General features: G+C 40.6%; 1 protein-coding gene across 1 annotated transcript in view; it reads left to right on the forward strand.

Annotated features, from left to right (window-relative positions):
- LOC132692663 (cytosolic beta-glucosidase) overlaps nt 1-8,343 on the forward strand; it is a 236,060-nt gene extending 227,717 nt beyond the window's left edge. Inside the window, exon 6 of the transcript XR_013555333.2 lies at nt 8,079-8,343. The gene's annotated coding sequence lies outside the window, so the exon portion shown is untranslated. The remainder of the gene's footprint in view (nt 1-8,078) is intronic.
- The last annotated feature ends 4,136 nt before the right edge of the window (nt 8,344-12,479 follow it).

The following is a 12,479-nucleotide window of genomic DNA, read 5'->3' on the forward strand; positions in this document are numbered from 1 at the left end:
CTGAGCACAAGCGGGTAAGGATGCCTGAGTCCAAAGACTGTATATAATCCTCTTATGGCCCATAACTTCACAAATGTGCTCTTACACTCACTTCCTTCTATGAACCCCTCAGCGGCTTCCTTTGTGATCCATGAACAAGCCAAATTCTTTCCCAGCCAGGACCTTTGCCTTTGCAAATCTCACTGCCTGGGAGACTCCCACAGGTCCAGGCTTCCCCACCATCACCACCTGAATGGCTGACTCCTACCTTTTTGACATCAGTGCCCATATCACCTCCCTAGAGGGGTTGCCCCGCTTCCCCAACACTCTGCTTTCAGGGTCCTTTAGGACTCCACCCTGTTTCTTCATAGCTCTTCTGCCCTGTAATCAGATTTTTTTTCTTTGTTTATCGTCAATCTATTTCAAATTCACACCTCTAACTGTAATGCAAACTAGGTAGGGACCTCATCTATTTTCTTCTACTGCTTCTTCCTGGAGTCTGGCACAGTCTCTGCCACCTAGTACGTGCTCATTAAACAGTGGCTGTATAAATGAATAGATTATTATGCTTGAAACTGGAGTATAGCTTTGCCATTTTCTGAAAGCTGAGACCACTCAGTATTTCATATCATGTCACTTTCACTGAGAAGGACTGATATTTTTGGTTAACCAGTTCACAATTAAAGGGATCATTTCTAATAATTTTTGGGAAAACTATTGGAATTTCAGAGGATGTAACAACATGTAGCAGTGATTTATGGAAAAGGTGAGTTTTCAATTTCACATTTTCTCATTGAGCATATTTTAAATCATTTAATATTTTAATATATATTTTTTTGCCTAAAATTCTGGACAAGACAATGGAAAAAGAGTTTCGTGATTATATCTGTTATTTCCTTCCCTGCATCAGCAGTAGGAGTCTGTGACTCACATTGGGTTGTACAACAGCAGAGAAGGCATCCTCTGACCTTCGGGTCGCTTAAGCATTTAGACACCTGATGGCAATCTTTCATTAAATTTGGTATAGCAGCAGCCAATGCTGGCAGGTAGGAGAGAACACAATTTGTTTTTCTCCAGCAACCTTCATACCAAATATCTGAAAATGTTTCCCAGTGACAGACAAAACTGAGAGCTTAATGTTTTTCCAGATGAGCCTGGTGGCTTTCATCGAGGGAAAAATGATGTGGGTGGATGAGCTTAATGAAAAGTAGAGAAAAGACGAAGGGAAAATGAAGTTTATACATGGTCCAGATACATTTAGGGACTTGGGCAGACTACTTAGAGAGAGCGCAGGATGTGATGCTAATGGGCAGGAAACAAGTTCGGGGAGATTTATGTTGTGTTAAAATGCAATATAATCTGGTAAGCCAGTGTTCCCTTGCTTCTTCCTCCTTCCTTGGTTTCTCCCCACTGCTTTCCACTTGCCTCAGGCTGGGAATAAAAGATACAGTTTTGGTAGAAGGGTGGATATTTCTCCCCAGAAAGAATAAAAAGGGCAAAATTGAATAGATAATCTTTCTCATGTCTCTCTGCCCATTCACCAGGTCAACATTTTCTGTGACCTTGATATTAGTTAAGAGCTGTCTTTTATCAAGCACCTACTACGTGCTAGGACCTTGTACCTTAATTGCATTTGTCTTCACATAATGAAGAAACTAAAGCAGTGAAGGTTTAGTAACTTCCCCAAGTCATTTTGGCTGGTGGGTGGCCAAGTACTGATCTGACTCTGAGACAAAAGCGTTCACCACCAAACATACGCTCTTCCTCTGTGCTCAGTACCCGGCATATCCCAACCACTCCCACAGCGTGAAATGCCATCTTGGGGCTGATTACTCCCTACTAAGTCTCAGTCTCAGCCTCTCCTGAGCAAGACCTGTCCCCTCAGCTGCCTAGGGCTGACCCCTGTCATGTATCCCACCTGTGATCACCAGTTCACTCAAGACTGAACTCTGTTTCACCTCACTCAAGTCCGCCCACGTCAAGAAATAATGGCAGGTCTCCCCAGTCCAGATGCACATACGCAGGAGTCACCTCTGAGTACCCCTCTCAACCCCTTGCCGATACTCACACGCAAATAGTCACAAAGTCCTGTCACTTTGGATTCCAAATGTATTATAAATCTAAACCCATGTCTTAGTCTCCACTAGCTTGGAGCAAGCCACCATCACTTGGACCACTATAATAGTTTTTTAAAAAATTCTTTGTTTTTATTGTGAAATAAAATGTACACATACATCCACACATGTGCACATGCACACATATTTCATTTTATATAATAGAGGAGTCTAGAGGACTTAAAAGTGTTGTTTAAAAACTAATAACAAAATGACTTCCTTTTATCCACTAATCAGTTAAAAAAATTTTTTTTAATGTTTATTATTTTTGAGAGAGAGAGACAGAGAGCAAGCAGGGAAGGGGCAGAGAGAGACGGAGACACAGAATCGGAAGCAGGCTCCAGGCTCTGAGCTGTCAGCACAGAGTCCGATGCAGGGCTCGAACTCACAGACCGTGAGATAATGACCTGAGCTGTAGTTGGCCGCCCAACTGACTGAGCCACCCAGGCGCCCCTCCACTAATCAGTTTAAACCTTAGAATATCACCAAAATTTCTGAAGAGTCCTTGATTGCATTCATCCCCATCCCCAGAGAAAACCACCACCCTGCATGTTGTTAATGACCTCCTTGCTTTCTGTAGTTTTGCCACTCATATAAATATCTCCAAATTACATTATGATATGTTATAATTTTGCTAGGTTCCAAAATGTAAACAAACAGAATTATAACATGTTTTATTGCAGCTTGCTCTGTTCCTCAGTATTAATATTTTTGATTATTGTAAAAATTATTATCTATACCAAGGGTTGGCAAACTATAGCTCATGTTCCAAATCTGGCCTACTGTCTGCTTATATAAATAAAGTTTTATTTAAAACTTTTAAAATAAAGTTTTATTTAAAGCCATATTATCTATTGCTGCTTTCATGCTAAATGGCATTGAATAATTGCAACAGACACCATATTGTCTGCAAAGCCTAAAATAGTTAATATCAGGCTCTTTGTGGAAAATGTTTGCTAACATTTTAGCTGTGAACCTGCTGTGAAGAGATCTCTCCTGTGAGCATCGGGAGGCACGTACAAGAATGTTCACAACAACTTTGTTCATAAGAGTAAAACCCTTGAAACAATTCAAAGGTGAACAGTAGGAGAAATAAATAACTGTACTGTGGTATATTTGTTCCATGAAATACAATACAACTATGATAATGAAGTAGCTACCTAAATCAACAAGAATAGAGCTAGAAACCATAATACTATGGTTTTCATGGCCCCAAAGAAAATATTATGATTCCATTTGTTTAAATTTCAAAACCAAGCAAAACTATATTATGCATAAACATACATATGTGATAAAACTATAAAGAAAAAACAAGGGGATAATTAACAAATTACAGAATAGTGGTTTTCTTGGTAGGGGGTAGAGGCAGTCAAGGATGTATGTGTGTGTGTGCATGTGTGAGTGTGTGTGTGTGTATCTTATTCAAGTTTGTGATTTATCTTTCCTCTTATTTGAGAATTCTTCTGATGAACTAAAGTTTATAACTTCAATAGTCAGATTTATCATTCCTTTTTCTATAGGTTGTTTACCTCGTGTCTTATTTTAAAAATCTTCCCTTAAAGGTGAGAATGTTTTTCTATGTAATTTTTAAAGTTTTCAATAGTTCTTTATACAAATTTCTGCATATGGTCTAAGGTACACAATTGTTTTTATTTCTTCCCATATAGATAACCAGTTTCCCCGGCACCTCTTGTTGGATAGTCCCCCCTTTTCTCATCAACTGCAGCATCGACTCATTCATCAAATTTCCATATATGCAATGGGTCTGATTCTGGGCTCTCTACTCTGTGCCTCTGCTTTCACACTGTTTTTAACCAGGTCTCTCTAGTTTCATATCCTGTTCAAATTATTCACCACCCAGATGCTGAGGTGATCTATAAAGTGTGTGTGTGTGTGTGTGTGTGTGTGTGTGTGTGTGCGCGCACACACAGGTGGATGTATCTGTGTGGATATATGTGTGCATGTGTTATTCAAGACTTCTCCGGAATTTATTTCTCCACTGTCATTTCTTAGTGCTTATAAACCTTCCCATATACATATTGTCACTTTCTCTTTCCATCTTCCCTATCTGTAAGATAAAGGAAATGAGGCTTAGAAAATTTAAAGGAACTTGTCATTGTCTGACACTGTGAAAAAGAAGCAGCATCTGGGTTCATACCTGCCTCTAGAATGTAGGATGCCTCGACTCAGTGTCTTTCTTGAAAATACTCTCATTCTTGTCTTTCTTTCTCCGTTATGTCAAGTATGTGGACACTTTTCCCTGAGTGTATTACTTCATCTGTGTTTAGGGTATTTTTGTTTTTCTTTCTTTCTTTCTTTCTTTCTTTCTTTCTTTCTTTCTTTCTTTCCTTTCTCCTTCCCTCCCCCTCCCCTTCCCCCTCCCTCTTCTTCTTCTTCTTCTTCTTCTTCTTCTTCTTCTTCTTCTTCTTCTTCTGACATTATTAACACATTCCTCCAACGATTCTGAGTGTCCCTCCTAATTTTTCTTTTCTTTTTCTGGGCATTTTGCACAAATTGGCTTTTCCAAGACTTTTGCTTCATTGTCAAGGAGTCGGCGTGTTTTTCCTTTTCTGTCTTGAGCTGCTTCTACTTCTTTATTTCAAGTTCCCTTCCCTTGTGCTCCAACCCCCAACAAAGCTTGTAATGTGTCCTCTTTTTATTTTCCCCCTCGTCTCTTGTGATGACTTGGCATGTTCACTTCTCAGATAAATTCAGACCTTCGGAGACTTTATAGTACATCCTCAAAGATAATGGTGTCCCAGTACCTAGCACTCACTACACATAATTCAAAATAAAAGATTTATTAACAAGGCAAATATATATTTCAAAATGAAACCAAATATAAATATATCCTTAAATTAATGCGTGCTCTTCGTAGATTCCCTGACTCCCCCTTTTTTCCCTTTCCTCCCTCAAATGATTGCCAATTTTCTTTGCCCAGTGGGAACCTGGCACTCTCCCTGCTTCCAGGGAGGCGTGGGGCCCTTCTTAACTTCAGTGTGGGCAGCCTTTCCGCCACTGACCTTCTCCCTCCTCACTGCGCTGTGCATGCTTCCCTTTGTCATTGTAAGTCATTGTAAGTTTCTCTGCGCAGGGATCCTTCCCTTGCTATGTCAATGGTATTACTAAAAACAATTGCAGATCCTTAATCACCAAGCACCAAACATTTCTTACCTGGGCCCAAATTTTCCTCCTGGCTCCCACAACCCATTTTCCACACAGTAAAGAGGGTACCTTTAAACATGCAAAATGATTTAACCTCTTTTATGGCCTCCCTTTACATGTGCAATAAAATGTGACTCTAAGCCCCAGTTTACAATGCACTGCTCACGGCTCCAACTTCTTGTGCCACTCTCTTCATAACTCTCTGTGGTTGGCCTGAACAACATGCCCTGCCACAGGGCCTTTGCATTGGCTGTTCCCTCTATTTAGCAGGCCCTTTCCCTTGATTATAAGGGTCACTGACTCCTCTTCTTATTATTTAAGCGTCAGCTTCAGTGTTTTCTCTGTCAGAGTGACCTCTTCCTATTGCCCCTAAAAAAAATCCCCTGGCCTTCCCATCATGTAATGTTCTGAGTAATCCTCAGTGCTATATGATTTTTCCTATTTGTTTGTTTATTATATATTTTGCCCCCACTAGAACATCAACTTCCAAAGGGCAAGGACCTTCTCTCTTCTTTACTATTGTTAAAAAGTTGTTTAGAATAGTACCTGACATACTGGCTGAATGAATAAATGGACTTGACAAATTCTTCTCTTGTCATTTCCTTTAATTCCACATATTTATTCTCTGGACTAGATCCTATAATAATTGGTATAAAATCATTCTAATGAAATCCATGAGTCTACATTATAACAGGTCATAGGTAAGAATCTCTTCTGTGTCTTGTTTTAATTTCTGAAAAGAATGATTATTTTTAACTTTGATCTACTAGTTTTCTCATTTTAAAAAGTGACACTGCCTTCGCCCTGTTGGATAAATCAGAAAATCTGGGAAATATCCTCAATTCCTCTTTCTTCATTAAGGCCCACATTAAGTCCATCACCAAGTTCTACTGAACAGGTTTAATTCGTGCATTTTCTTCTTTCCCATAGCTGCAACCCCAGCCCAGTCTCCCATTAATTCTTGTCTACATTCCTGCAATAACCCCTTACTGGTTTTGCAAGCTTCGCTTTCCCACAATTTTTATCTAAACTATAATCAGAGAAATGTTTCTAAAATGCAAATATAATGCCACTCTACTGACCAGCTCTTTAGTGCTCCCCCCCCCCCCCCCGCCATTAGGATGAAGTCCCAAGTCCTTAAAATGAAGTATGAGACACTACCTCCTTGGACACCTGCACCAGCTGCTGCTTTTTCTTCAGCTTGAATGGTTGTGTTGGCTCTTTCTTGTAGAGTGTTAGTCATTAAATGGGAAGCTCATTTGATCTTTAGAGCAATGCAGTGAGAAAGGCTAATGATGCTATTCCCCATTTCACAGGTGGAAGATCAAGGCCTATTGCATTGACATGTTTGGCCAATAGCAGAATAGATCCCTGAATTTCTCTTTCTTACTCAATCCACACATTTAGATGTTATCAAGTTCTGTTGATATCATTCCAATGTCCCACACAGTTAAGAACAGCTTTAGAAACCAAAATCTCCTGATTCCTTGACCGTGTTTAATTTCCCCCTCACTATCATATGACTTTTTTTTCCCTCTTCCGTGTGTCCCATCCATGACACCAAAAGGTCACTGTTCTGTGCTAACCAGGTCCTGGTTGCTTTTCAGGCACAGAAAACATTTGTGTGTCCATAGAACTAGAAAACAGTGGGGAAAACTGGAGGAAAAGTTAAGTATTCTGCAGGATTAAGGATCTTACCCATGACTGATCATATTTCATTGACTATCTTGCCTTGTTTCAGGCACTATCCTAAGGGGATGAAAGGTACACAACAATCATTTTTATGTAAAATTGGTCAAGGGCTTTCAGTGTTTCAGGCATATGTGTTTGGGCTTTTTCTGTACCTTATTCAATTCTTATAATGACTCTGTGATGTACTATTATTATCCCCATTTTATCGATGAGGGGACTTGGATATAGGAAGGTTAAAAAATTTGCCCACAGTCTCACAGGAAGTGGAGGATGTCAGGTAGGGACAGACTGGCTAGGTTTGTCTCTACAATGTCTAATCATGACACTCCAGGGCTCTCAATGGAAATAGAACACAATCCCTTTTTATAAGAGTTTTATAGCTGGTGTGGAAGGGAGACCCATAAATACAAGACCATGTGATAAGTATTATGACCCATCCAACATATCTTTCTGGTGACTGTGATCGAGTGGATATTTTGTGATGTGTTTTCATTTACATAGTACAGAGCAAGCAATATGAACGCATATGTTAGAGAGTTTTGCTAACTGTGTTACCATGGGAGAGTTATTTAACTTCTCATCACAGTTTCCTCATAAATAAAACATGGATATCAAATATCTATTTCAAAGTTTTACTGTTGGTGTTAAGTAAATTAATGTATATCAGATAGTCAGCACATAGTAGGCCAATATGGAAACGTTTAGGACTTCTAGGAGTATTTTTTTAAATGTTTATTTTTGAGAAAGAGAGAGAGAGAGAGAATGAATGGGCAGGAGAGAGGCAGAAAGAGAGGAAGAGAGAGAATCCCAAGCAGGCTCCAAACTATCAGTGCAGAGCCCAATGTGGAGCTTGAACACATGAACCATGAGATCATGACCTGAGCCAAAATCAAGAGTCAGATGCTCAACCTACTGAGCCACCCAGGTGCCCCATGACTTGTAGGAGTATTAATGGAAGAGCTGTGCATAAGGTGAAAGATAAGCATGAAAGAACAAACTGTTAACCTAGCATGAGGGAAAGGGGTGTTCTCTACAGCTCATGGAACACCTGAACTGGACTGGAAAGATGTCTAAAAATCATTTACTGAAAGATGTCCTATAACTTTATTCCTCCATTTCACTTTTTAGCATCCAGATTTTTCTCCAAGAACCACTCTTTCCTCAAAGTGTGTATGCTCCCTCCCATGAAGACCTGTTTACTGCTGATCGTCAGTCATCCTATTACCCCAACATGAGCCTCCCAGATATTGGACTGGACACTGCAGAAAACAGAGAAGAGAGATGGCATGAAAGCAGGCCATTGATAATGCCAGCGTCCATTGGTTCAATCAAATATGGATCCTGTCAACCTCTTGACTTTCCAATCTGTGAACCAATACATCAGCTTCATTGTTAAAGCCCATTTAAGCTGAGTTTTCTGTTACTTACCATGGATCCCCTCCTAACTGCAGGGACTTCTAGACAGGAGGGCTGCATGTGCAAAGGCTCACAGAGAGAAAGGAGAGATCATGATGGGTTTAGAAATATTACATTGAGAAATGAGGCCAGAAGGTGGGTCAGTGCCAGCCTTTCAAGGGCATTGACTTCCATTTTAATGAGTTTGGACTCTAGCCTGTAGGCAGTGGGGAGCAACAGCTTTTGAGCAGAGAAGTGACATGATCAGATTTGCATTTTAGAAATATGACTCTGGCTGTGAAGTTGAGTTTGGATAGGAGTAGGAAAGTCTAAAAGCAAAGAAAAGAGTTAAGAGATGACTATGATGGAATGAAATAAAGATAACTATAGAAGGGATAGAGGGGCAAGGGCCTGGCATCATTTTCTTTCTATATCCACCTTATTATTCCATACTTATTTTTATGGATTCTCCTTGGCTTTTAATTCTGGGCTCACAGATGCCTCCCCAGTCACATCAGCAGACTGGCAGCCAGGGGACTCCTGCCCTCCAGGTGTGCTGCAGAGCCTTCAAAATCCAAGACATGAGGCTGAAGAGCCTTCTAATGTTTAATATTCCCTTGCTGTACTCATTCCTACATCATGGTTGTGCTCTTCAGCTGGAAGTTAACAAATGGTACCAAAACTCCATGATGATCACAGACCCCAGATGAGGAAGCCATTTTAAATATCCTCTGAACTCATAGATGAGTCCCCAGCTCTTTCCCTTTCCGAGCAAGAGATACCTCAGCAGGGAGTACCAAAATACCGCCATAAAGTTCATGTCTATTGCCTTTTTTTTCCCATATCAGAAAACCTCCAACTAGTTATCATGGAGTTAATTTTGCTTCCCACTCTTCTGAGATCTTTTCAATAAAAGAATGTTGGAATTGTATGGGAGCAGAGATAAACAGTTGGGAATTTGGTTTCTAAGTATATACTTAAAAAAAAAAAAAGAAAAAAACAACAACAACACAGGTCTTCATGTCCAGTTCTCTGGCACTATGCTTTCATTTGCTGCATGCAATTTGGTGCAAGTCTGAATGGTCAATTAAACATCTGCTAATAGGACCAGGGAAGAATTATAACTTCACGGTTCCATGAGTACATACCATCTAGACTAGTTTTGCTAGTGTCCTGCTGAACTACAAAGTTGTAGCTAGAATCACATGGGGGGAACCTCCAGGGATTTAGGCCAGAAAAGGCCATTTCCAATCTTCTACATCCTCCACCACCACCATTCCTATGCTTTTCCATGGATGGATGGGACAGTAATATAATTTTAAATGTCAAAATTATAAGTACTGGAAAAGACCTTAAAAATTATCTACGCTATACTTATTAGCTAATGACTTCAGTTGCTTTGGCTGAGGCTAAAGATAACAGAAACCACATCCCAAAGTGTGTGGCTAGAACCCATCACTGGGGACTTGCAATAATGGGGGTGTCTCAGTTCCCCGTCTGTAAGATGGAAGTGATTATAGTATATACTTCTAAAGGCTGTTTGAGGATTAAGTAAATTAATATATTTTAAGCACATATATTAAGCGCCATAATAAGTGTTACCTATTATGACGTGGCTTTTTGGAGACTCAGGTTTGCTGTGAAGTTACAGTGGGGACGGGCTGGCTGGCTGAATGCTCAACTGCTAGAACAAAGACAAGCTTGCTACACTGGGCAATAGGCACATAAGAGTTTGCCAGAGCAGGGGCACCTGGGTGGCTCAGTCAGTTAAGTCTCCGACTCCATTTCAGCTCAGGTCATGATTCTGGGGTGGTGGGATTAAGCCTCATGTGGGCCTCTGCACTGAGCGTGGAGCCTGGTTAAGATTCTCTCTCTCTCTCTCTCTCTCTCTCTCTCTCTCTCTCTGTCTCTTCCTTTGCCCCTGTCCCCCATCACATACACACACACACACACACACACACACACTCTCTCTCTCTCTCAAATAAAATGAAATGAAATGAAATAAAATAAAATAAAATAAAATAAAATAAAATAAAATAAAAAGGAGTTTGTCAGAGCAAAGGAAGAAGGAGTAGTTCCTAGGAATTCATGTGGCTACACACAAGAGAGACCTGCATGGAATGGTCTTAGATCATGTCCAAAAGAGATGAGCAGATCTAAGCAGAGAGCCGCTGGAGATACTGCTAGACTCCCAGGACTGGAGGAAAGGAGTAAGAGTCAGCTAAAACAGAGACACAGTCACCTTGTCTATGAAATTGCAAGTGAGGCCCATGGTGATGGAAGGACATCAAATAACCCTTGAAAGCATCACAGAAGAGTCACTTGTGAACATCTGACAACTTCAGAAAAAATGATAAAATCAACAAGGTAGTGTCAGCTAATAAATGTCTTTCTCCCTTTACTCTCTTCTCTCATTTTCCTGGACATTGGGTTTGGGGGAAGCCATCAGAAACTTTGAATTGCGGAGCGCCTGGGTGGCTCAGTAGGTTAAGCGTCCGACTTCAGCTCAGGTCATGATCTCACTGTTCGTGAGCTCGAGCCCCGCGTCGGGCTCTGTGCTGGGAACTCGGAGCCTGAAGCCTGCTTTGGATTCTGTGTCTCCCTCTCTCTCTCTGCACCTCCCCTCCCCTGCTCTCTCTCTTTCTCTCTCTCTCTCTCCTTCAAAAATAATAAATAAACATTAAAAAAATTAAAAAAAAAAAGCTTTGAATTGCAAATTGCGGAAGAGGGAAAAAAGGCTGGGAAAGGGATGAGGTCAGTCTAACACCTTCTGACCAAAGGTTTCAGTTTCTTTCTTTCTTTCTTTCTTTCTTTCTTTCTTTCTTTCTTTCTTTCTTTCTTTCCTTCTTTCTTTCAGAGCAGTCTGAGCTGGAGGAGAGAGAGAAGCTTTCATTTCAATTGAAATATACTTTTACATGGGACTACACATTTTAATTACTGAATTGAAGCAGTGTTTTGTGACTCACAGGGACAAGAAAAAACTCTTTGTATACTGAAGGATGATGAGAAAAACCAAGAATCCGGCAGAAGTTCCTGGCAAAACTAGCAGCATGAGAACAGTTTTAAAGGGACAAAGAAGACAGAGTAGGATTACTTTGTGATTGCGAACTGTGAGTTGTGCCTGTACAACATAATAGATACACAATTAGCAAATATTTATCGAATGCTACTACATGCCAGGCACTGCACGGGATATAGCAATGAACAAAGACAAATCTTTACTATCTTGGAAATTAGATTCTGCAGGGGAAAATGGATGACAAACCAATAAAGAATTGATTGCATAAATAGTAGGTCTGGGCTGGGGTAAGGGCTAGTAAGAAAACATGGGATAAAATAAATGAGGAGGGGGAAACACGACAGTGGCCTCTCAAGGAAGTTCTTTTCTCATTATTTCTATTTTTTCACTGCACTTGGAAGTGACTTCTCTGGGGGGGAGTGAGGAGGAGGCAGGGGGTGCTGGAATTTTAAAGGGAAGATATGAAATTCTCACCTAGAATCATGGGAGAGAAAACAGATTGGGAATGGTAGGAAGATTGTCAGGCAGGTTCAAAGACCCTCCTGAGAGCCGTGGTAATGGTTTTGAGTGACGTGGATGAGCCCCCATTTGTGTATGGCTTTTTTTTTTTTTTCCATCTAAGTTCAAGTACCCTGGTGCAGGCACAGAGAAAGTGGAAAATTAAGTTAATCAGGGAATCACGATGAAGGAAGAGAGAGGAAGGGATGTTAGCCTATTTGCAAGGAGCCATGGAGTCCAAGTTGGGTATGGAACGAGATGAGAACAAGAGAAGAGTGAGTGCTGGCAATGAGGTTTATAGACCCTGTGGGGTTATTAATGTTGAGTCAGGACACAAGAGTGAGTGAGCTGTACAAAATGGGGGTGTGGTATGAAGTGAAGATACTTAAAATGGAGATTAGATTATGGTGATGAAAAAGTTCAGGAAATGTCTGGAGGACTGGTTGGCTGATGTTGAGTAGACAGCATCATGGAGGGAGGAGATCAAGAAGCTTCCCACCAAGAGGCCAGAGTGATAAAAGAAGGGTTCCCATGGATATTACAGCTCGCCAAGAATCGTGACAGAATTAATACTAGAGAGTAATAATGAGCCAGGTGCTACATTTAGTAAGAAATGA

The sequence above is a fragment of the Panthera onca genome, chromosome B1 (genome assembly GCF_046562875.1).
Source record: "Panthera onca isolate mPanOnc1 chromosome B1, mPanOnc1 haplotype 2, whole genome shotgun sequence".
Taxonomy (NCBI): Eukaryota; Metazoa; Chordata; class Mammalia; order Carnivora; family Felidae; genus Panthera; species Panthera onca.